General features: G+C 36.2%; 1 long non-coding RNA gene across 1 annotated transcript; it reads right to left on the bottom strand.

The window, feature by feature from the left end:
* Positions 1-3,152: 3,152 nt before the first annotated feature.
* Positions 3,153-3,538, bottom strand: LOC132189053 (uncharacterized). The gene is made up of 3 exons (XR_015909072.1): positions 3,501-3,538; positions 3,321-3,425; positions 3,153-3,214 (listed from the first exon to the last, which is right to left on the bottom strand). It is a non-coding gene; the product is annotated as an uncharacterized LOC132189053 (long non-coding RNA).
* Positions 3,539-25,490: the final 21,952 nt, after the last annotated feature.

The following is a 25,490-nucleotide window of genomic DNA, read 5'->3' as shown; positions in this document are numbered from 1 at the left end:
CGCCCCTAAAGACCCTAAAGTGGACGCTGTTGGCAACAGCGTCCACTTTTCGACCCTAAAGGTGTCGACGCTAATAGTCCGACCCTAATGATCACATGTCTGATTATCAGGGTCCACTTAAAAGTCGACCCTAATGATTACTTTTAGCGTCCACTTTATTGCCCCTAAAAGTCGCAATGTTTGGACCCTAAAGATGATGTAAACGGAAGCGAAAGTCGACCCTAATAGTCAAGCATTAGCGTCCACTTTTAGTTAACCATTAGGGTCGACTTTATGGACCCTAATGGCCCTTTTAAAAAAATAATAATAATAACTATTAGCGTCTAAATCAAAGTGGACGCTGATAGTTAAACCATTAGCGTCCACTTTTCCTAAAAAATTTTAAAAAAAAACTAACTATCAGCGTCCACTTAGAGTCGACCCTAATGATGACTTTTAGCATCCACTTTATCGACCCTAAAAGATGCATGTGTTTGACTCTAAAGATGATGTACACAAAAGAATTAGTCGACGCTAATGGTCCAAAAATATTAAAAAAAATTGACGACCATTAGGGTCGACATTTGTCGACCCTAATGGTCCTAAAAAATAAAATATAAAATAAAATAAAAAAATTGTGATCGATCGCACACAAGTGTGCGATCGATCGCAGCATCAGTAGGTTTTCAAATTTTGGAGATCGATCGCACTTGGAGTGCGATCGATCGCAGCATCAGTAGGGTTTCGGAAATTTGCGATCGATCGCACTCCAAGTGCGATCGATCGTAGCATCAGTAGGTTTTCGAAATTTTGGGATCGATCGCACTCCAAGTGCGATCGATCGCAGCATCAGTAGGTTTTCGAAATTTTGGGATCGATCGCACTCCAAGTGCGATCGATCGCAGCATCAGTAGGTTTTCTAATGATTTCCAGTTCAAGTGAAGAACAATTCACACAAATAACATCAAAAGTCAACTGACTAGTCTTAGCAAAAAGAGTCACTAATAGAGTAAGATCTTGAAGGCTTAAAATATATCATATTTGTAACTCTGACAAATGACAACTAAAAGGCCAAACTGCAGTCCATTCTTATCCATGCAACACATATCAATTGATGTTAAAAATTAGACTTTCAGTCAGCTCATTATTTATCAACCCACTTAACTTGTCTCAAGAGTCATGGAGAGATGAAGACCACATGAAATTAGTCAAAATACAACCACCAACCTCTTGTTGAATGTGGACACCGAAATCTCCAAATACAATGTTCCCAGACGCATCTTTAGCATTAGTTTTCTGAATAAAATTCTGCATCAAAAAACAATAACATACTGAATTTTACTCTTCATCTTGGGGAAAAATATAATGAAGAAGTTATAAGATCTATGCAATGCAATGAAATGAACACAGGCAGTTTTTCACAGTATTTCATGAAGCCAAAAAAGAACTGCACAATTTAAATCACCTGATCAATTAATAGTATTCAACCCAAAAGCGAAAATATGAATTCCTTACGTAACTCACCTGCCGTGCTCCCTCTGCGACACAAATAACAGCCGAACCCTTTGTCTCAATCAGGTATTTCAGATGACTCAAAACACCATGAAGCCCGTGCAAATTAAAAGATACCTTAGATGTGCATATCAGTAGAATCAGTAACAGCTCACAAAGATAACTATCCAATTAATTGCTAGTAATAAGTACCTCATTTATCAAACATATGTCAATTTGTCCACTAGCTAGGGATGCATGCATAGCTATATATCTACTGCTACGGCCCATCAATTTCACAATGCCAACACCATGATAAGCACTGTGCGCCTAATAACAAGATTGAGGCCAAAAAAAAAAGTTCACTATGAAGAAACCAACACTAAAAGAATTCAGCAAGAAAACTTATCCGGAGAAACATAACTCCATGCATGGGCAAATAAAATGCACGTAGAGTACCTCTATAAGAAACATTGCATTTATGTTTAAGTACACAACAACATTGTTTGATGAATCAATTAATATATGAAATAATCAAACTAATCTAAATGCCCACAAGAAACATAACTCAAAATGACTAACCTCATCAAAATCATAAAAAATATGTGAGAACTGCCCCATTAACCAAACCTGCCAAGGGAGAAAACTATTAAATATATGTTTTACAATTCATGGGCAGCAAAATTCCAAAACCCAAAATAAAGTACTTATCTGCATTCTCTTCCTTGCCAATTCATCCTCATAAGCAATTTGAGTAATCTACCACAATGAACCAATATATAATATCAAAGACAATGAAAATGAAACCCAAAATGATAGAGAAAGAGATATTAAAAATGTGTTTCTTCATGAAATATATTAAAGCGAGAACCTGCTTGGGTGGTTTAACTTTCTTGTACTCTTGTCATCCTGCATACACTTAAAAATAAAATTTAGAAAGATATTATTACTCCCTTGCATTGTTTACTCAAAGTTCTTTAACCTTGATAACCATGTCAAGGGAGATTTACTAACTCAAAAGTTGTTGAACCAAAAATTTTGCGAATATCTTAATATAATATAAACCAAATAAAAAGTACCAACAAATATACATTACCAAACAGATCACGATCAACAAATAGTCAAATACACATTAGCAAATAGAAAGTACCAACAACTATCCAAATACATAGTATCAAAAAATATATCACAAATAGATGCTATCAAAGAGTACATCCTAAATAAAGTTATTCCAAAGCTCCCTCAATTGTTGGCTTCACTTGATGCACCTCCAAGCAAGCTCCCTCCAGACCTAAGAGAATAAAATTTCATATAATGATCAATAAGCTTTTTAACGATTACTTAGTATGTGTGTTTTTGTAAAATTAATGCATAGGTAGAGTTTCACTAACCCTCCAATACGTGACATTAAGAACTCAACAGTGGCTTTTAATTTGTTCGTTTCCTCAACGTTGGCTTGCAAATTCTCCCTGTACTGATGAAGTTCAATTCTAGTCTGTTGAAGCTCGCTTTGAGTATCTTCTTGTCTTCTCCTACACTCATCGTGGTTGTCGAAGTGGGTGAATGCTTGAGATGAAGTTCTTAAAGGGGTAGGAATAAGACCGCATCCCATTCCTCTAACGTGCCCAGCTCGTCGGCCCCCTAGTACTTGTGTGACTATTTCTTGCATTCGGTCATCTACACTTGTTCCCTCCACATTGCCTTCCTCTAAGGCCTCACTGGTCGTTAATTCTTGCATTTGAAGCTGCACAAGTCATAGTTGGCCTTAGTTTAACATATACTTCATGCAAGTTTACTATTCATGTTCTTCACTAATCAACTTAATGATCGGAGCGTAAACAGTTACTTACATATAGACTTTTGCATTTGTCGTTCACAAACTGTTTATCCTTTTTTCTTGTATGGGTAACCTCATATAGTTCAACAGGATTAGGCTTCACTTTTGTTTCTTGTTCCTACATTTAATACATATAATCAAAGTTTACACTAAATAACGTTACTTTCATTAAATTATGGTACGAGATACTTACCTTTTTGTAAATGACGTTGACAAATGAACAAGTCCCAGTTGTGTGATTTGTTTCCAATTTGCTTCTGTTTAGGGTATTTCGTTCAGACTTTTTCTATGAAATTTGGAAAGAAAAAAAAAAACACAATTATTCATAAAATGTCTTCAAGTGCATGCAAATTATATCAATTTGAATATTCTAATAAGTATAATAATATATATTTACCTTCCATTTACCGTCATCAAATGAGTCACATATTAGGTTCCACTGTTGAGGACCATACCCTGCTGGCACGTTTTCCCTCCCAATAGCCTTAGCCTTGGCAATCCCCTCATCATCGTCTTTATCAATGCCGTCAAAATATTTCTTGTAATGATCCCTATACAAGTTCGAACGAAGCCTAGCATATGCACGACCCAATTTATGTTCAACAACTTTGATGTGCTCGTATCGTTCCATATTCAGTGCGAAGTTTGACTGATACATAATAGATAAGAAAACAATGGTAAAAAATGTGTCACATTAATTTTCCATACGAAACATATTATTAAACATTACATTGATATTCATACCTGAACATGAAACAACAACTTGCTCTTTTCTTCAGCTGGGACCTTTTTCCATTCACCGTGATGGAGTTCGCACATGTTACGAATAATCTCCCCAATCTTACTTGCAAACCATGATGCATTCTCGCCTACAGGTGCCCGGTGTCTATTTGGGATGTTTAGCACTAAGGGACCATGCTTAAGTACGTGGTCACTCAACTTCTTACACTTGGCCTTACCCCTTACACTTCTGACAGACGTGGTAGCTGTTACGCAAAACATGGTAACGTAGTAAGTTATATTTGGAAAAGTATATTGTCAAATGTCTATAACAAACCAAAATAATACAAAAATAACAGTTCATAAATATAAAATTCATGAACTTACAAGATGCAGTAGGGGCGGCTCACTGTGAATCCAATCCTGCCACTGAGTGAATAGGATTATTAGACTCATGCGAAGGATGCCCATCCACTGACTCGAGGAGGAGGGGGGGACGAGGGCGACACTTGCATATCTGTATCACCAAACCCAGAATTGAGAGTCGGACTCTCATGCTCGTCAATAAGGCCCCGACCTTGACCTTGGCCTCGGCCTCGGCCTCGTGCTGCTGGAACACGTTTGCGTACTGTTGTTGTCATTGTTATGATCAATCTGCTAACAAGTCAAAAACCACAAAATTATATTAGTCAATTTATAACCATATAGCATGTTCAATATTTTTGACAAACATACAATAATCATGCTAGTAAAAAAAAAAAACAACACCACAATATATATATATATATATATATATATATATATATATATATATATAGAGAGAGAGAGAGAGAGAGAGAGAGAGAGAGAGAGCATCAATTTCATTAAATATGCTAATACACTTTGTACTTACACCAAATTTGAGCTTATGTGTTCAACACATTTCATCATCAAATTCATATTCAGAATCTGTATCACTGTTACTTGAAGATGATTGTTCGTGTTCAGAGTCCTCTTCGTGTTCAGAGTCTATATCGTTGTCGCTACATAACTCCTCTTCCTCATCAAAGTTTGTATAATGGTCCTCGTCCGGCAAGTTATCGTTGGCAAACATGCTTGCATCAAGTTGAATATATAATTCGTCAATTGCTATTGTCGCATCATCTCTACGTAATTGAGTGGAGGCTTCAACATTCGCTTCATCAACAAAGACCATATTACCCCCAACACATTCACCTTCCTGGTATACGTCATCACTGAGTCTTTGGTCATCTTCTGTATTATCTCCCTTTTGTACTGTTGGAATATCATAGATGTCTCTATTGATCCACTTCTGCACCACTTTCCAATTACCACCCAATTTGGGATTATCCAAGTAAAACACTTGCGAAGCTTGACATGCTAAGATGAACGGGTCGGATTCACACCATTTGCGAGAAGTATTCACAATCGTGAAGCCTTGGTCCATTCGTACTCCTGTTGCACTCCCAGTGTCCCACCAATCGTACTCAAACAAGTACACGAGATTTTGGCCAGGGTAACGTAACTCTAGAATATTTTTTAACTCACCATAATACTCCGTTATTGAGGTTTCGTCCTCACCTGAAACAGAAACACCACTGTTCTGAGTAGTACGAGTTTCTGCACATTCTTTTGTGTGATACCTAACCCCATTCACGATGCAACCTCTATACGATCTAACATGACGATCAGGCCCACATGCAAGATCATATAAGTGTTTTGAGTCATTGTCTGCAGTACGCCCACTATTGTATAAACGTTTATGGAACCAACGTTCAAAGTTAGCCTCATGCTTTTTATCAATGTCACGGCCGCCTTCTCTTTTGATCATATTATAATGTTCACTGCATGAAAAATAAACGTATTGGTAAATGATCATCAACCCTACAATTATAACATGTCGTAACAAGTAAAACATAAAGGCCATTACTAAACTTACTCCAAATATGAGGCCATTTCGTTACAATTGGTAAGCACATACCATCGTGCCCTAGCAAAATCATTAGCATCCAATGTTACTAATTTAGCTGCTCCTAACGGCCGAACTCGTTGGGAGAACACATCCAAGCGCTGGCTCATTTCTACAACATCAACGTCAACATTTCTCCGTTCACGGTTCCATCTTATCTCAATCCCCCGAAGGTACCTGGAACAGAAGGTCAAGCTCTCCTCAGCTAAGTAACACTCGACAATAGACCCCTCTGGACGCGCTTTGTTACGCGTCCACTTCTTATATCTTCCAAGTTCTCTTTCGAACGGATACATCCAACGGTTTTGTACGGGACCAGCAAGCTCGGCCTCCCGAGGTAAATGAAGTGCTAGATGGATCATAACATCAAAAAAAGCTGGCGGAAATATTTTTTCCATTTTGCATAAAATTATTACAATGTCGACTTTCATTTGTTTTAGGATATCAACTTTCAACGTCCGTGCACATAACTGCGTAAAAAATGTACTGAACTCGGTCAATGTTGTTCGTATTTTCGACGTAGAGAAATTTCGAATTGCAACAGGAAGCAAGCGCTGTAAGAAGACATGACAATCGTGGCTTTTCATACCCAAAATTTTACTAGGAAGCTTGTTTACACGTCGACCAATGTTAGATGCATACCCGTCAGGAAATTTAACACCTTTCAACCACTCACATAAACTCTTCTTCTCATCTCTTGTCAAGGTGTACTTCGCAAGTGGCATCCTATAAGTTTCACCATTTGGCTGCACATGCAATTCTTTACGTATACCCATCAACTGTAAATCTCTTCGTGCCTTGATTGTGTCCTTGGTCTTCCCATCGATATTCATCAACGTACCTAAGATACTTTCACATATGTTCTTCTCAATATGCATTACATCTAAATTATGACGTAGTTTCAAGCTTGACCAGTAAGGCAACTCAAAGAAAATACTTCTCTTCTTCCAATTCAACACAACATCTGTGTTCTTTCTCTTTCTCCCGCTTGTTTTTCCAAATTGCAAACCCTCAGCATCTCTTAGCTGTTTCAACAATTAACTTCCAGACAATTCTTCAGGTTGCAATCTATGCTCCTCTGTACCATCGAACAAATCTCCTCTTTTGCGCCATGGATGCTCTTGAGGAAGCCACCGACGATGACACATGAAGCACACCTTATGCCCATACTTCAAACACCTGAACGATGTATCCTTATTACATACTGGACATGCAAGTTTTCCAATTGTAGACCACCCAGATAATTTTCCATATGCAGGAAAATCATTTATAGTCCATAGTAATGTCGCATGCAATTGAAATGTCTCTTTCTTTGATGCATCGTACACGCGTATGCCTTCATTCCATTAATTTTTCAAGTCATCAACCAATGGTAGCAAATATACATCAATATTTTTTCCAGGATCTGAAGGCCTTGGGATAATAAGGGGCAACATCAAATTTGGACTCTTCATACACATCCACGGAGGGAGATTGTACACCGTTAACATTACTGCCCATATGCTATATGTTGTACTCATATTACCATATGGGTTGAAACCATCACTTGCTAAGCCAAGCCGCACGTTGCGGGAATCACTTGCAAACCACTCATGTCTTTTATCAAACTCTTTCCATACAATAGAATCGGCGGGGTGTCTGAGAGTATTGCCATCATCTTCTCGACCTTCTTTGTGCCACCGCATTTCCTTGGCCATTTCTTTTGTCATAAACAACTGTTGTAACCTCGATTTTATTGGGAAATACCGTAAGACCTTTTGAGGAATATTACTTTTTCTGCCTTTGCCATCAATCCATCTTGAATTGTTGCACTTTGGGCATACCACTTTGTCTGCATGTTCTTTCCAAAAAAGCACACAACCATTCTTGCATGCGTGTATCTTATCGTAACCGAATCCCAAGTGTCGCCTAAACTGTATTGCTTCTCTATACGAGCGTGGCAATGTCTCTCCATCTGGGAGGGCCATCTTTATCAAGTCAATCATCATATCAAACGCCTTGTTACTCATGTTGCAGAACGCCTTTATATGAAGCATCTTCAGTATAAAAGCAATTTGTGTAAATTTCTTGCAGCCTGGATAAAGTTCTCGTAAACCATCTTCCCAAAATTGGTAGAAGGAGCTTGTTTGTTCGTGATTATCAGTTGTGGGGCCCTGTGAAGTAGAGGATTCTCCGATGTTAGCATCAACAAATGTCCCCATACATACATCGTCTAACAATTCTTCAACTGCATCAACCTCCTCCATCATTTCACTTGTATGTGTGTGCATGTTTGTAGAAGTGTTTTTCCTAAAATGATCTTCTTCCCTGTGAAATATCCATCTAGTGTATGTCGGAGTAAATCCATTCATATACAAGTGACCCTTCACCTCGCTAATATGAGAATAATATCGATTTGCACAATCACGGCATGGACACTTTGTCATATCACGTGAATCAACTGATTTAACTGCCATTCCCATGAATTCTTCCACACCTTTTTGAAATTGCTCTGAACATCGAGTACTTTCCCGCATCCAACTCCTATCCATATTGATGTCCCTATTAAAGGTTATTCGTTACGTACATGTACGCACACAAGGGAATTAGAAGATCAGATTCTTAAGAATTGAATTAATAGAATTAAATAGGAGGTCTGTTCTCAAATATTAAGGGAGGGAAAGTTTAAAAGGAGCATGGGTAATGAGAGAATTCTAGAAGTGGGTTACTAGTTTAGAACAAATATATACGAAATGATGCTAGCTCAATGCGATGTTACCTAACAAAATATTCTAGAAGTGGGTTACTAGTTTAGAACAAATTTCTATTTGTAATTTATTTACTAGTTTAGCTCAATGACAGTTTTACATTTTTTTAGTATTGTTGTTAGGTTTGATATTTATTATAGAATGCTGTCTTGTTTCAAGTTTAATGTGCTGCTTCCTTATTGAACTTAAATAGAAAAGACAATACAATTATAATCCATACAAACTTTGATAACAGAAGTAGATGTGAAGTAGAAAATTAATAACATAATAGTAATCTAAGAATAAGACTTAATACTAATCTAAAAGTAATAATAAGAGAAGAAGCAAGGTTTAATACAACAACAAGAGAAGAAGAGAAATTTAATGGAACCACAAAAGATTATATGTGTTTATATATGTTAAAGTTTGTCCTTAGGGGATCGAGCGCAGGTCACGTGCGATCGATCGCAGGATCGATCGCAGTACCAGAAGCTCAAGGTGGGAATCAGAGCAAACTGCGATCGATCGCAGGATCGATCGCAGGATCAGAAGCTCAAACTGAGAATCAGAGTACTCTGCGATCGATCGCAGGCCTGATGCGATCAATCGCAGATAGGCGTTTGCAGAACATCTTCCTGCTTCTGTAGACACAAATTTACCAGTTATACATGGTAAATTTGGTGAAGATGGTGGCATTCAGGTGTAGTATATTACAACCCTTAACATCTCAAATACACAAGCACAAATACATATCAGTATTTTTTTTTTTTCTTTATGACTTTTGAAGGGGTTATGGATTGATAGGATCTAAGTAAAATGGATGCATATTTTTTTTTTTCAGTTCATATGCTCTTATACACCAGACATTTAGAGGACCTTAAAGTTGCTAGCTTCATTGAAGGGAGCCAATTCTAACATGACATGTAGGACATTTAATTGGAAGACTTCATCTATAACCTCTATATATATTTTTTTACACCATCTTGAGGCATGATGATGTCATTTGGCCTCATTAGGTAGGTTTCTTGTAACATTGGTTTCCAAGATTATACTTGCAAGCTGCATGTGTTAGAAACCAGGTATAAGCCTATAAGGTGGCTTGAGTGTTTATTTTGGGATGCACTTGGCCAGGAATGAAGCTGAATAAACAAACCTCTTGTATCTTCGTATTTTCATTTTTTTAATGATGGAAGTTATGAATTTACATTAATTATTTTACATAACCTAAACTAACAGCATGGACCCTGTTTCCTAATTGAGAAGAATCTCAGATATATAAAGTCTAGCAAAATTATCATTGTTTTACATGCAATGGATGCTCTGTACAAAACTCATCTTCATGTCTCTTTAGTATACTGTTTAATGTTAATTATGTCAGAATTGTCTATTTCTTTGTTAGGAAAAACACTAACCATTTGTCCCATTGACTAATTGGCAGTATGATGCATCTATGGAGCTCAGCAAACTGGGATTCATAACAGCACCTAGTTTTTTAGTGCAGGTATTTTCTCAACCAAGTTATATTTGTTGATAACTAATCACACTTTGTCATGTTTGCCCTGTAGGATAACTACATATATGTTCTAATTCTACAAGCATAATATTTTTTGTAACAAAGCTCTGACATTTTTCTCATATATGTTTGATGATTTTTGTTTAGCACCACAAAGTGTATCTTAAAACCTTTAGCTTTAATCAAGAGTAGCCTTTGGATGCTAAGTATAATTATAAGAAATAAATTGCATATAGAGCTTCTTTTCAGATCCTAAGCTCCCAGGCTGTGGGATAATGAGAATTGAAGCAATTTCATTGGAACAAGCAATTTCATGAGAAATGAAGCAATATTGTAAAACTAATTCATTTGAGAATGGGTAAAGAAATATTGTGAAACTAATTCATTATTTACCCATTCTTGAGCTATTAGAGTTTGAATTTACAAGCAATTTCATGAGAAATGAAGCAATATTGTGAAACTAATTCATTTGAGAATGGGTAAAGAAATATTGTGAAACTAATTCATTATTTACCCATTCTTGAGCTATTAGAGTTTGAATTTACAAGCAATTTCATGAGAAATGAAGCAATATTGTGAAACTAATTCATTTGAGAATGGGTAAAGAAATATTGTGAAACTAATTCATTATTTACCCATTCTTGAGCTATTAGAGTTTGAATTTACAAGCAATTTCATGAGAAATGAAGCAATATTGTGAAACTAATTCATTTGAGAATGGGTAAAGAAATATTGTGAAACTAATTCATTATTTACCCATTCTTGAGCTATTAGAGTTTGAATTTATAAGAATTCACGCTTTCTTTACCCATTCTTGCCCCTTTTCTTTACCCATTTCTTCAAATCACAATTCATGGATACTATTTGAGTGATTGAGAGGCATTTAAGGTTTGCAAGGGTTTAGGAAAAACTCATACCTGAGAGAGCTACAAGAGAGCGTTAAGTTTGCTAGAGTGAGAGCTGGCAGTGAGAGAGGTGCGCCGGAAACAGCTGCCGGAGAGAGAGAAACTTGCGTGGAGTGAGTGAGAGAGAGAGAGAGCTCGAGAGAGAGGGAGGGAGAGAGTGAGAGTGAGCTCGAGAGAGTGAGAGAGTGAGAGTGAGAGTGAGAGACAGCGTGAGAGTGAGAGTGAGAGTGAGAGACGAATGGCGGGAGGTCTTTAGGTTGGTGAAAATTTAGTTCCCAAAATTTTAGAACCCCCGCCAATTTTAGTTCTGAAATTTTTTTGTGAAAATTTAGTTCACAAAAAAGCTATTGGTAAACTTTTTTGTGCAGCTAAATATTTGGGGTATTTTATTTACAAAAAAAATATAAATAAAAATCCTCCAAACTACAGTAGCCTGTCAAACTATCAAATTGTATCAAAAAGTCTACTTATTTTGTTATATTTTTATAATACCCATATTCTTTTAACAAAGTAAAATCAAATGTACGGTTCTTTAGATATTTTTAAAAAATAAACAGTTTATTCCCTAAAGTCAAATTTTGTACCTTTAATTTTACTTTAATACGATATGAAGAAATTTGTAATTTAGGTAAACTACAATGATTAATTATTTATTATTTATTCCAAAAAACATTTAATAAAAATAACACACGGATATCCTACGTGAATCAATTCTATTGCAATTTACAAGATGATGCAAAAGCAATCCCAAATCAAAAAAAAAAAAAAAAGATTAAAAAATAATATTTAATAAAATAAAGAATATGGAGTTGGTATTAAAAAATGAGTAGCTAAAATATAGAATTGTGCTTTGACTAGGTAGAATACATCTTACTGCTGAAGATGCTCTTGAAAGTTCATTGTAGCAGTAATAGGAAAATCTTCTATTTTACAGTGTCTATTGGAGCAAGAAAAGTTAACAAAATAGCTAAATTTAACTAAAAAGCTAGTTTAAAAATACTACTGGAGATGCTCTAAATTTTAATATTTTTAAAATGTGTGTGTGTGTGTGTGTTTTATTTTTTTGCTTTGGTTGTAATATAATATAAAATTAAAAGTAGTTTTTAGTATTTTATATATTGAGATATTTTGTTATTGTTTTTAAATTTTTGTTAAAAAAAAAAAAAAAAATGGCCTGATACGTGGACAGTTGAAGATTAGATTAGTGTTGGAGACAGATGCCCTGATTTGTCAATAAAGGGAAATTCAAAAAGAAAAGAAAAAATTGCACTAGAATTATAGAATGAGAGAAGTGAAAAAGAATAAAAAATGAAGTAAATAAATATGACACTAATTTGTATGTTTATTAGGATCGATCGGATCGGATGTTTGATCGATCAAAAATGAAGTAAATAAATTATAACACTAATAGGATATCCGTGCGATCAATCGAACTAATTCATTAGGATCGATCGGATGTTTGATCGATCATTTAATCATATCACGATCAATCGAACTAATTCATTATGATCGATCGGATGTTTGATCGAATGATTGATCCTATCGCGATCAGTCGAACTAATTCATTAGGATCGATCGGATGTTTGATCGATCATTTAATCATATCACGATCAATCGAACTAATTCATTATGATCGATCGGATGTTTGATCGAACGATTGATCCTATCGCGATCAATCGAACTAATTCATTAGGATCGATCGGATGTTTGATCGATCATTTAATCATATCACGATCAATCGAACTAATTCATTATGATCGATCGGATGTTTGATCGAACGATTGATCCTATCGCGATGAATCGAACTAATTCATTAGGATCGATCGGATGTTTGATCAATCATTTAATCATATCGCGATCAATCGAACTAATTCATTAGGATCAATCAGATGTTTGATCGATCATTTAATCATATCGCGATCAATCGAACTAATATGTAATAGTATCGATCGGAATTGATTTTAGCAGATGTTTGATTGAACCTTCAATCATGTCAAGTTTTATTGATTGTATCCCTATCAATTTAAGTAATGCACTAATATAATAGAAAATGCTTAGAGTTCAATTCAATGTTCGATCGAACATTTAATTTGTTTGAATTTTGTTCGATTATTTGATGTTATCACGATCGATCGAACGAATGCACTAGGTTGGACCAATTGGATGTCTAATCAAACATTCAATTTCAATTGTTTCAAGTTTGATCGATCATTTGATCATATCATGATCGAAGTTGTTGTACATTATGCAATAAAAATTAAAAAAAATAATAATTGCATAAAATATATATATATGTATGGTGATTCTGTGATTGCGATCGATCGCACATTGGGTACGATCGATCGCAATCACAGAATCAACACGCACATCCTTGGCCGAGTGCGATCGATCGCACTCGGACAGCACACCACGTGACCTATTTTAGGTCACTTTCCCCTCACCCCCCACAAAATTTTCTTCCCCCCTTGCGCCGTACACCTCTCCAAGGCACCCACGCACCTCCGGCACAACCACTTGTCCACCATTTTTAATCACTTCTACCACACAACCACCACACGGTTGTCTTCTCCGGCAACCATACCAGGTACTTTTCACCACCTCTACTTTACACCCCATTCCCCATTCCCATCAACACCGCAACCACGAGCACTTTTGAAATTTTTTTTTTTCTCATATTTCTGCAATTGTGGGTGTTTATCCACCCACATTGCTTTGTTGTGGTTGGATTTGGATGTTTTTGCAAGGGGTTTTGAGCGAAGTTGTGTTGTTTTGCAATTTTGCCTATCTCTAGTGCACGCCAGGTGTTCGACAAAAGTCCCCAATCAAGCTCATCATGCCAAGAACTCGAGCTTCGTCCTCCCGAGGGTCTGATACCCGAGCCATTTCTCCCCCGCCCACTTTTGAGGAACGGGAGCTGCTATTTGAGACCACTTTCGCCATTCGCGAAGACTTTGAAAATCTTGAGGGGACTCAATGGGCGGTCGCCGAGTTCAAGCGACGGGGGCTAAAGAAGCTTTTCAAGCCGGTCACCCCCACTGCTTACAGAAAATTGGTGATCGAGTTTTATGTCCACCTATCTCATGACTGCAGGAATATAGCTGCCCTCTCTTCGAAAGTGCAAGGCAAAGCTATTGACATAACACGGGCCGACATTGCTGCTGCCCTTCAATGCAATGATGAGCAACCTCCAGAAGCCGCACAACTTGCTGACCAACCGGACAGCTTCTACGTGGCGGAAATTATTGACGACATGTGCGAAGGGATATATGCCGATGCCCACCATAATGCCGCCAGCCGATCCAAGCTACCTCAACGGCTTTGGTTTGTGGACTCCGTATTACACCGTAATGCTTTTCCCTTGGGGCACAAAAGTCAGAGGTGGGATCAATTTCTTCAAGCACTCTACGTCTTCCATAAAGGTGCTTGGTACTCCATTCCTGACATAATTTGGAGGCAAATTTACAAATTTTGGAATGGGGTGCACGTTGGAGGAGCGGGGTCCACACATTCATGGGGGTTGCCTTTCCCATACTTAATCTCCTACATCCTCCGGAAGAAAGGTGTCAAGGGTACCGCAGCTGATGAACCAGTCACTACTACTCCCATATTTGGCATTCGCCAATGGAACAAGAGCCACTCCCACATGCCCCAGGTAGCTCCAGCACCAGCAGCTGGTGCGGAAGAGTATGAGGCCGAGCCAATGGCCGAAGATGAACCTATAGTTGATTCAGAGACAGCTGAGGAGGAGGCCCCGAGAATTTTTCGTGAAGCACAAAACCGCTCACTTAGTGAAGAAATAGCGGGCCTTCGGAGAGAGTTGGCTGGCCAAAGAAAGGAGGCTCGGAAAAATAACGAATTGATGGACAAAAGCCTAGGCGCCTTAGAAGAATTGATGCAGTCCATTGTCAACCGGTTGCCACCACCATCTGCAGGAGCATCATCTTCTAGACAACAGTAAGCAGGGACTATCGTCTGGCTGAAGACATTAAACTTAGCGCTCATGGGAGGCACCCCATAGTTTACCCTTTTTATTTTGTTCAGTATGTTTTAAGTTAATCTTTTTATTTGTCTTTAGTTTTGTTTCTTTTGACTTGCTTTTGTGTTTTCTTATGGGAATGACCCCGTATTTGCACATGGCCGGTTTTTGAATTGCAAGGTATCAATATATTTTCACTTAAAACTGAGATGAATTATTTTACGGTTTAGATTTTATTTTGTTATATTTAACAGTGTAAAATCTTTCCACAAGGTATCAATATATTCAACATATAATATATATACACTATTAGATCTGTAAAATTTAATATGAATTATGAAATGAGAATTAACTCTTCAAATTAGTCCAAATGTAACAACTAACCAAATGGCAAATATATACAATTTAAAATCTTTCTTTAGGAGGATGGAATCGACGGTGCATATTGTGTCACTTTATTTAAAAATTTTAAATAATGCAGTGATATATATATACACAATTTTAGTAGACGTTATTGGGCAGCAATAAAATATATATATATATATATATATATATATATATATATATATATATATATATATATATATATTTGAGCCTTTCTGCATGGGTGCGACCGATTGCAATAACAGAAAGTTGGATTTCAACATTCTGTTACTGCGATCGATCACACCTTGTGTGCGACCGATCGTAATAACAGAAAGTTGGATTCCAACATTCTGTTACTGCGATCGATCGCAGTAACAGAATGTTGAAATCCAACTTTCTGTTATTGCGATCGGTCGCACCATGGTTACGATCGATCGCAGTAATCGAATATTGGATTTCAACATTCTGTTATTACGATCGATCGCACCTTGGGTGCGATCGATCGCAATAACAGATTTTTTTTTTTTTTTTTTTGATTTACTACCGACTCTTTAGGGTCGACAAAAGTCGACCCTAATACATAAGCATTAGGGTCGACTTTTAAAGTCGACCCTAATGAGGTATCTTCAGCGTCCACTTAGAATGGACGCTATTAGTCATCTATTTTAATTCTTTATTTTTATTTTTTGATTTACTACCGACTCTTTAGGGTCAATAAAAGTCGACCCAAATACATAAGCATTAGGGTCGACTTTTAAAGTCGACCCTAATGAGGTATCTTTAGCGTCCACTTAGAGTGGACGCTATTAGTCATCTATTTTTTATTTTTATTTTTTTTTTGATTTACTACTGACTCTTTAGGGTCGACTTTAAAAGTCGACCCTAATGAGGTATCTTCAGCGTCCACTTAGAGTGGACGCTATTCGTCATCAAGTTTAATTTTTTATTTTTTATTTTTGATTTACTACCGACTCTTTAGGGTCGACTTTTGTCAACCCTAATACATAAGCATTAGGGTCGACTTTAAAAGTCGACCCTAATGAGGTATCTTCAGCGTCCACTTAGAGTGAACGCTATTCGTCATCAAGTTTAATTTTTTATTTTTTTTTTGATTTACTACCGACTGTTTAGGGTCGACTTTTGTCGACCCTAATACATAAGCATTAGGGTCGACTTTAAAAGTCGACCCTAATGAGGTATCTTCAGCGTCCACTTAGAGTGGACGCTATTCGTCATCAAGTTTAATTTTTTATTTTTTTTTTTGATTGACTACCGAGTCTTTAGGGTCGACTTTTGTCGACCCTAATACATAAGCATTAGGGTCGACTTTAAAAGTCGACCCTAATGAGGTATCTTCAGCGTCCACTTAGAGTGGACGCTATTGGTCATGAATTTTAATTTTTTTGATTTACTACCGACTCTTTAGGGTCGATAAAAGTCGACCCTAATACATAAGCATTAGGGTCGACTTTGAAAGTCGACCCTAATAATGTATCTTCAGCGTCCACTTAGAGTGGACGCTATTGGTCATCAATTTTAATTTTTTAATTTTTTTTTTTATTCTTCTACGCACGCTTTAGGGTCGACAAAGTCGACCCTAATAACTAACTATTAGGGTCGACGATGAAAGTCGACCCTATTGAGCTTTTATGTGATTTTTTTTTTGTTTTTTTGTTTTTTTTTTTTCAGCTTATAGCGTCCACTTAAGTGGACGCTATTTGTTAATTATTAGGGTCGACTATTATCGACCCTAAAAGTTTTTTTTCCGCCGCTGAAATTTTTCCCGCCCCTCGGATAATTCCCGCGCGTATATTAGGGTCGACTTATTAGCGTCCACTGTAAAGTGGACGCTAATAGTCCAATTTTCGACCCATTATTAGCGTCCACTACTAGGTGGACGCTAATACGGAACTATTAGGGGCGACTTTGAAAGTCGCCCCTAATAGTTGAGTATTAGGGGCGACTTTTTAGTCGCCCCTAATGAGCAACTTTCTTGTAGTGAATGGAGGACATATCATACTCTTTTAAACAACAAAGTCCATCCTGAAAGGGATATTCAAAGGCATGATTAAAACAGGGAAAAGAGATTACAAACACGCTCAAGACGTGAGTTAAAACCAAGCGAACCCGCTCTAATACTAGTAAGTGTTGAATATTTCATATTCTAGCCTTTTAATTCACATATATTAATCTCTTAATATTGTTATTATTTGATGTCTTCCTTTGTTTTTGAGTTTTCTAGAAAATTTGAGGGTTTCAAAGAAAATGAAGCATTTTCGGCAAGTCTCAGACTTAAAATGCAATTTTGGGAAAGAAAGCTAGAAGCTGGTCATGGGATTGATCACAGCACTGCTAGGATCGAGCGCAGCAGTGCTTGATCGCGCATACAGCTAAGAGCGAGTGCAGACTTACGCTCGAGCGCCCAAGCCATGGGATTGATCAGAGGCATGCGATCGAGTGCGCTCGTGTGCTGGGAAACTGGAGACACGGTTCCACACTGTTTCTAACTATAAACCCAATTCAAACTCAAATTGTGAGTTGATTGGATGCTTATGAACGTCCAAGGTCATTCCCAAGCCTATAAATAGACCCTCTATTCCTCCAAATAAAGGGAAGAAAAAGGAAAATCAAACACAAGCTCTAGATAAATAACTGAAGGCTAGATCAAGAAGAGTTTTAGGTTTTTCATCTCTTCCCTAATTTATTTTATTATGTAGTTAGTATTTTAATTAGGGCTAGTTTGAAGCCCTAATCATGTCTCTGTATGATTGCAAGATTGGCACTTTTGCTACAATTATGTTTTTTATATTTAAAAATTTATAAATGATGTTGTATGTAGTAGGTATTATCATATTATAATAAAAACGACGTTATTTTGGTTTTTTTATTTTTTTTTACTTTTAATTTTTTTTTTTTTTAAAAAAGAATTCTTTAAAAAACAGTTAACGGAGGCGGTTAGTGAATTTTACTAACCGCCTAGGCGCTTATGATTAGCAATTTTAGCTAATAACCGGTAACCGTAGCGGTCTTTCACCCTACATATATGGTTGTTGCTTATCATAGATTTGGGTTGTTTAAAAGTTCAAGTTAAAATAATTTTTGTTATAACATAGTGATGGGCCAAACATTTTTTTTTTTTTTGACTAAATATATGAATTTAGCTATTTACATACTACAATAAAATAAATAAATAAATTCAAAAGAAAGCAAGAAAAAAGACCCCCAAAAAAAAAATGGTCACAGAAGCAATTTTTGGGCATTTTGTTTCTATAGCTAGGTCTTGTATATGGCATGCCATAATTTGAGAATAATGAAGCCAGTTTGTAAGATGTTTCTTAAATTGCTGGGGTCCTATACGAATTGAATGGGACTGATTATCCAATTCATGATGTGGAGTAGACTTGTAATAGTTGCATTACTACTCAGCCACCAAACATGAGTCGCGCGCAGCCCCATCTGGGTCCCAACCGCATTACGACCATGTCGCACCCACGGTGCAGGAGTGGCTCCAAATGTACCCCCATTTCTTAAATTTGTGACTGCATGCATGCTCTCTATTTATCGTTACAAGTCTTTATGAATCACACAGTATCATGTCATCCGTACCTATATAAAAATAATAATAATAATAGTAATAATAATCTCGGTTTGACTGGCTGCTGTAGCTATAAGCCTATAAGAGCTTTTGCAAAATAAAAAGATCGAAGACTAATTATGTAAATTAGGATAATCAAGAGACATGCATGCACAACGTTTGGATCATTTTATTTAAAATTCCACAGATTGATGTCTTGTAATATTCTTATTTTCCAGAGATAGCGTGTGTGTACTTTTGGGAAGACGTTGAAATTGTACCCTCACAAATGAGCTGTTGATGGAAACAAAAATAATCAATTATCCGTCTGGCATTTACAACTTCTGAATCCGCGAGTCTCTATCAGTCGTACAGACAACGGGAACCTAAATCCACGGCCACACATTTTGATTTAGAATATCATTCTGTACGAAACTTTTGGCTCATGATGAATGGAAACAAGCCCAGCCCCCAGCCCTGCCTTTGAATATTGTGCTCTTACTAACACGACGTACCACAGAGCACTTGTAGCTACAACGGTTATTATGCGATATATATATATATATATATATATATATATATATATATATAGTTCTATCTCTCTCACTCTTTCTTCTATTACTCCTTTATAATATGACAATAAGAACGCTAACTATTCAAATTATTTACACTGATGTCTTTTACCTACAAACCAAACATGTCTTCTAAATATTCAATACAATAATAGAATGAAGTTACCCAACACTGTTTTTTTATTATTTATTTTATAATCTATTTATATTAATATTATAAGGTGTACTATATATTATATTATTACTGTACTGCTATAGTGCTATGTATTACACTATTGTACTACTAGCTAGGTATAGAGGCTCTCTCTCAGCACCACTCTGAGTGTACTTGGGTAATATATTCATGGTTTCAACATTACGTTATTGGGATATGTGAAATATTATCCAGACAGTAAAACTTGGTGTAATTATTACATATATGTATTATTAATACAAGATCCACCTATATCGTGCACATGTACAATGAATATTCCCACTGACTATCATCGAATGTGATTGAGGAAAACATGGTAATCTGGGTAGCCTAAATAGGGGCATATATATATATATATATATATATATATATATATTAGTTGCTGAAAATAAAAAATAAAAAGTATGGAAAGGAGTACTTTTGGTCTTATAAAATGAAAACTTGAGAACCCTAGACGTCATTACTAGAAGTAGGATTATGACAACCTTGGTCTGGTTGTGATTTTCCTGCTTAGTTGGACCTCTGACACACACTGCAGACATGCACATGCACTGTTTGTTTTATAACACCTTTCTTGCATCCAATACAGCTGAGCTGAGCTGAGCAGGCATTTCTTTGAGTCGTCAGTCCACTATTAAAGAAGAATATTTGTAACCCGTAGCTGAAATTACCCTTAACGAAAAGCCAGCAGTCTCAAGACAAAGGTACCTCCGGCCTCTGGCACTTCATCCTTTCATCTTTAGATGTACTGAACTATAAATGTTGTTAGACAAGTTGGACAAAGTATTCCCTTTTAGCCCTTTTCCTCATTTGATCGAATAAAAAAAAAAAAAAAAAAAAATGGTATGGCAGAAAATATATACGATGATCGGTTACTAATATTGCCTGCATAATTCAAAAAGGTTGATTTGATGGGGCACTAGTATACGTGGTTTGGCTACCCTATAATGCAAGCATTTGTATTTTGTGCAATGAATCTTCGTTATTCAAATTTTCCTTTCTTATTTTCATATCACGTACATTTGGGAGGATATATATATATAGAGGACTCTAGTTTTGTTTCTAGCATTATTACTTGTTTTCAATTGTATCTTTGAACTTGGCATTGAAGAAGCTGCCTAGGATACTATACCGGTGAAGAAGAAACTCGTATGGAATTAGCTTATGCCAAAAGCTCAAGCCAAGGATCCAAGTCTTGGGCTTGGAATTACCTTATGCCAAAAGGCTCTTTTATTTTGCTCATGACATGGATTCAAATCTGGCTCGAGACAAGCGTCCTAGTCTTCGGCTCCAAATTTCCTCATACGTACCTAGAGGCTTTTTTGCTCACTTTATCTGACCCCCTTTATATCTTGGGCGTATGGGCCCCGTGTCGGCCCAATTCTCAATATATAGTAATATTTTATATTAATATAAATTCTATAATTATATTCTCTACTCTAACAGGTCTTGTTGAAAAATATATATTAAGAAGAAAGGTAGGTACAGCTAGGGCCGTTAAGTGAGCGAAGCGTCTCGCGAGCAAGTTCGGGCTCGGCTCGCATAAGCTCGGCTCGAATATTAAATGAAGCGCTTCGTGAACACAAATCCTAGCTCGAATATTAAACGAAGCAAGCTCGGTTCGACTCGGCTAACTCGTGAGTAGCTCGTGAGCTCGGCTCGTATATTTTTTATTAAGTAACAAATAACAATATATAATCAACATTACTCATTTACTCAATAATAACAAATATATTATATACCTTTGTTTTTTTTTTGTTATTTATGTGTATATATATATATATATATATATATATATATATATAAGAAATATATGATATTATTATTAATCATTTTATCATATGATATAATCATATAGTACAACCGCACAAGTTATTGTGTCATTTAATGCAAATATTATAATTAGATAGTTTATACTTTGGAAATTGGAATCATATATATCACATAATCGTTAATCATTATATAATCATATGGTATATCTGCATAAGTTATTGTGTTATTTAATCAATACATTATAATTATATATTTTATTCTTATAAAACATATATGATGTATCACATGATCTTAGATCTAAGATAATATTAATATTAATTGTGAGATAATATGATCATAAAATTTAAGTATGAGTGTACGACCATTAGATCATATGAATTTATTACTTAGAGTTTGAGTATTACTATTAGATTAAATGATTAATAATTAAGTAACTAATATGTTTCTTATAATTTATACATTATAATAACAATTTACGGTAAGTAAAAACTTAACAATTTGAATTTAAATCATATATCATGAATTGTGATAATAAAAAGTTAAGAACATATAATATAAGTATATAAGTTATAACAATTAACATTGACCCATAACCATGACCTATATAAATTCGATAATGATACAACCATATAACCATAAAAGTATATAAATGTTTACATATAAGATACATTATATATTAATATTGACATTATATAATTGACCCGTGTTAAGCATTAACATTTTAACATATTAACTAAATAATACTATATGTAATATGATAATAGTGATTAGTGTGTGTAAGTGTGACATAAAGCATTTTACGTTGTGATTTAAAAAATACTTAATCTAAAATAATAAGAAAAAAAAATACGCGATTAAAAAACACAATTTTTAAAATTGTAATTATTGAAATTAAAATAACAAACTTCCCTAAATAATACTATATAACACAATTTTTATTCATAATTCCTAAATTTTGAATTTTGAATTTTTTATTGAATTTAATAATTTAATTGAATTTGAATTTGATATATGGAATGTAAGTGTAATCGTAGCCATCCAAAATGTTTTGATGATCTAATAGCCGTTGGATGATATTAATAGATGACAACTATCAAGCATTTACTAAGAAGAATGTATATGGCGTAACAGAGACACCGTAAGCTTGCCTTGTTTGATCTAATCTGACGAGTAATATTAAATGTTGAAAAAGTTTATATGATCAATGGATTATATTAAACAAGCACACCAGATCTAAGTAGAGATAGCCACATGGGATACCTTTTTGGTAAAACAAATCAAACCGTTAATATTTAAAATTTAATTATTTTTCCAAATCCAACGGTTGCAAATTAGAGAACCCAAATTTAACCTAAATCTATCAGATCTCTCCATTCTCTCGACTCTCCTCTCACAAACTCTCCATCATCCTCCTCGCCTCCTTTCTTTGTTGCCGCTCCTACCACTCCCCCAATGCCCCCAACAGCAACCACCACCACCACCGCAGCAACCACACACCTCGACGCCTGGCTGAAGCTGAACGGCTCGTGCCCGGTTTCCAGGAACTTACAACTGCCAACCTCGCTGTCCACGCCGCTCACGGAGGTCGTTTCACTCTCGCTGTACGCCGCGGATCGGAGGCAGAGGAGGTGATAAGATTTGTGGGTTTTTCTTTTCTTTTTGGGTTATTTTTTCTCCGTTTCTTCTTGGGTGGTGGGTGGTTTGGGGTTTTGCCGTTTGATGTGTTTGTTTGGTTGCCCAGAAAATATTGGGCGGATTTCTTAAAGTTAGGCTAATTTTATGGTTGGGACCAATTTTGGGTGGGTCGAGATTCCTTGTAAATGTGAGATTCCTTGTTGTTTGATGTGTTTGTTTGGTTGCCCAGAAAATATTGGGCGAATTTCTTAAAGTTAGGCTGATTTTATGGTTGGAACCAATTCTGTTTGGTTGCCCAGAAAATATTGGGCGGATTTCTTCAAGTTACGCTTAAATTACAAAAAAAATAATAATAATAAAAGTCGAGCTCGAGCAAGAGCAAGTAGACGAGCTCAAGCTCGAGTAGCAAAGTCAGGCTCGACTCGAGCTCGAGCCTGGCCCAAAAATAAACGAGCCGAGCCTGGACAGCCAAAGCTCGCCCAAGCTTAGCTCGTTTACACCCCTGGGTACAGCAAGTTTGCTAGCTACTTGATAGGGAGTAGGGAAGGATCGATCCACATCCACTCGAAAGGTTGTTGTCTTTAATACCAAAATTGAAATCCTCAGAATTAAGAAGCTGGTAAGTGTCCCAGAGTCCCTACACATTGAAACCTATGGGCATCCCGTGTAAGTTTTTTCCCAGCTTCTGTTCGTCTTTAATACCAAAATTGAAATCCTCAGAATTAAGAAGCTGGTAAGTGTCCCAGAGTCCCTACACATTGAAACCTATGGGCATCCCATGTAAGTTTTTTCCCAGCTTCTGTTCAGCAAAACCACGTGTAAGAGAGTGTTTTTCATGGTGCATTAATGAATGGAGGAAGTTGCAGAGGGGAGGGGGGGCATGCATGCGTCTTCAACGCTTACTGGAATCACATGCTAGCCCATCGATGATCGATCCAATTATGTATAGTCATTAGTCAGTGGGACCATCCCATTCCCATCCATATATGAATAATACACACTACAGCAGGTCTCTCTGTTTTGGTCTTCCATAATCTTCTACTGTTCCATTCATGTGGAAGCTAGCAGACTAGTATCAGCAGCCTGCTTCCATTAATTTCCAGTTTTGGTACATAAACACATGCATGCAAATTGCAATGCACATATTCAAAAAGATTCAATTGAGCAGGACATGATCACCATGCTCTGCTATCCTTACCAGTACTGATTACTGTGCGTTCAGAAACTCGTGCCTTTCAAGGCAGCTGCTATATATACTAACATGGCTATCTAAATCCAAGGCAGCTAATGAACACCTTCTCACTTTGTCAGACATATATCAGTTTCTTATCTTGATAATCAGAACCAAGTATGTCTGTCATCTATTTGTCAAATTCCACAACATTTGATAGCTCTTTTTTTTCTTTTATTTATTTATTATTATTATTTTTTTCTTTATTTTTCTTGTGCCAAAGACATACTAATTAATTAGAAAAATGGAAACCATGTATGATTTCATTGGCCCATGAGCAACTTCCTTAATTAACTGGCAAATGGGCTCGTGGCACACCTGCAGGCTAAGGCGCTCGGTACAGGAGAACGTTATGCATAAGGAAGGAAAGGCAGCAATTTCGGGTACACGTACACATTCCTACCCTACTACATCTACATGGGGCCGGCGTTCTTCTTTTCTCCCTTCAAAAAATCCTTGCTAACTTGGGTATGGAAGGGATCCTCTACCGGCACCTGACAAGTCTCCAATTCTCAGGAGTTTCAATAGTTGAGAGTGTGAAATAGAAAGAAGAGCAAGAAGCTAGGGAGAAATACAATAGTTGTGAAGGATTATTAGGAGTTTCAAATCCCCGCATGGTGAGCATATCTCTTCTTATTATCATAACGCCCTGCAAGTGAAAATATCTAAATTTACCATGTCACACTACTATTATAACCTTCTAATAACGCATCGAAAAGTCATTAATAAATTGTTGCTTTCTATTAGCTAGACTTCACATAAACTCATTAATAAAATAGGCCATAGCTTTTGTTTTACATATTTATACGACAAGAGCCCATGGGCCCGGACCAGGGCCGGCTCAACATATTTTGGGGCCTTAGGCAAAACTTTGAAATTTGGCCTAATTTTTTTTTTAAAAGTAACATATATATATATATATATATATATATAATATTTGTAGCAATAGATTTAGATACATCAATAACATTTTCAGTATCTTCTATTTGATGAGTTTCTTATTCATTTATGAGTTTTTCACCTAAATTAT

The sequence above is a fragment of the Corylus avellana genome, chromosome 9, assembly GCF_965113065.1.
Source record: "Corylus avellana chromosome 9, dhCorAvel1.hap1.2, whole genome shotgun sequence".
In the NCBI taxonomy this organism is placed as follows: domain Eukaryota; kingdom Viridiplantae; phylum Streptophyta; class Magnoliopsida; order Fagales; family Betulaceae; genus Corylus; species Corylus avellana.
Note: the sequence above shows the minus strand (reverse complement) of the source record. Positions and strands in the feature narration are given on the sequence as shown.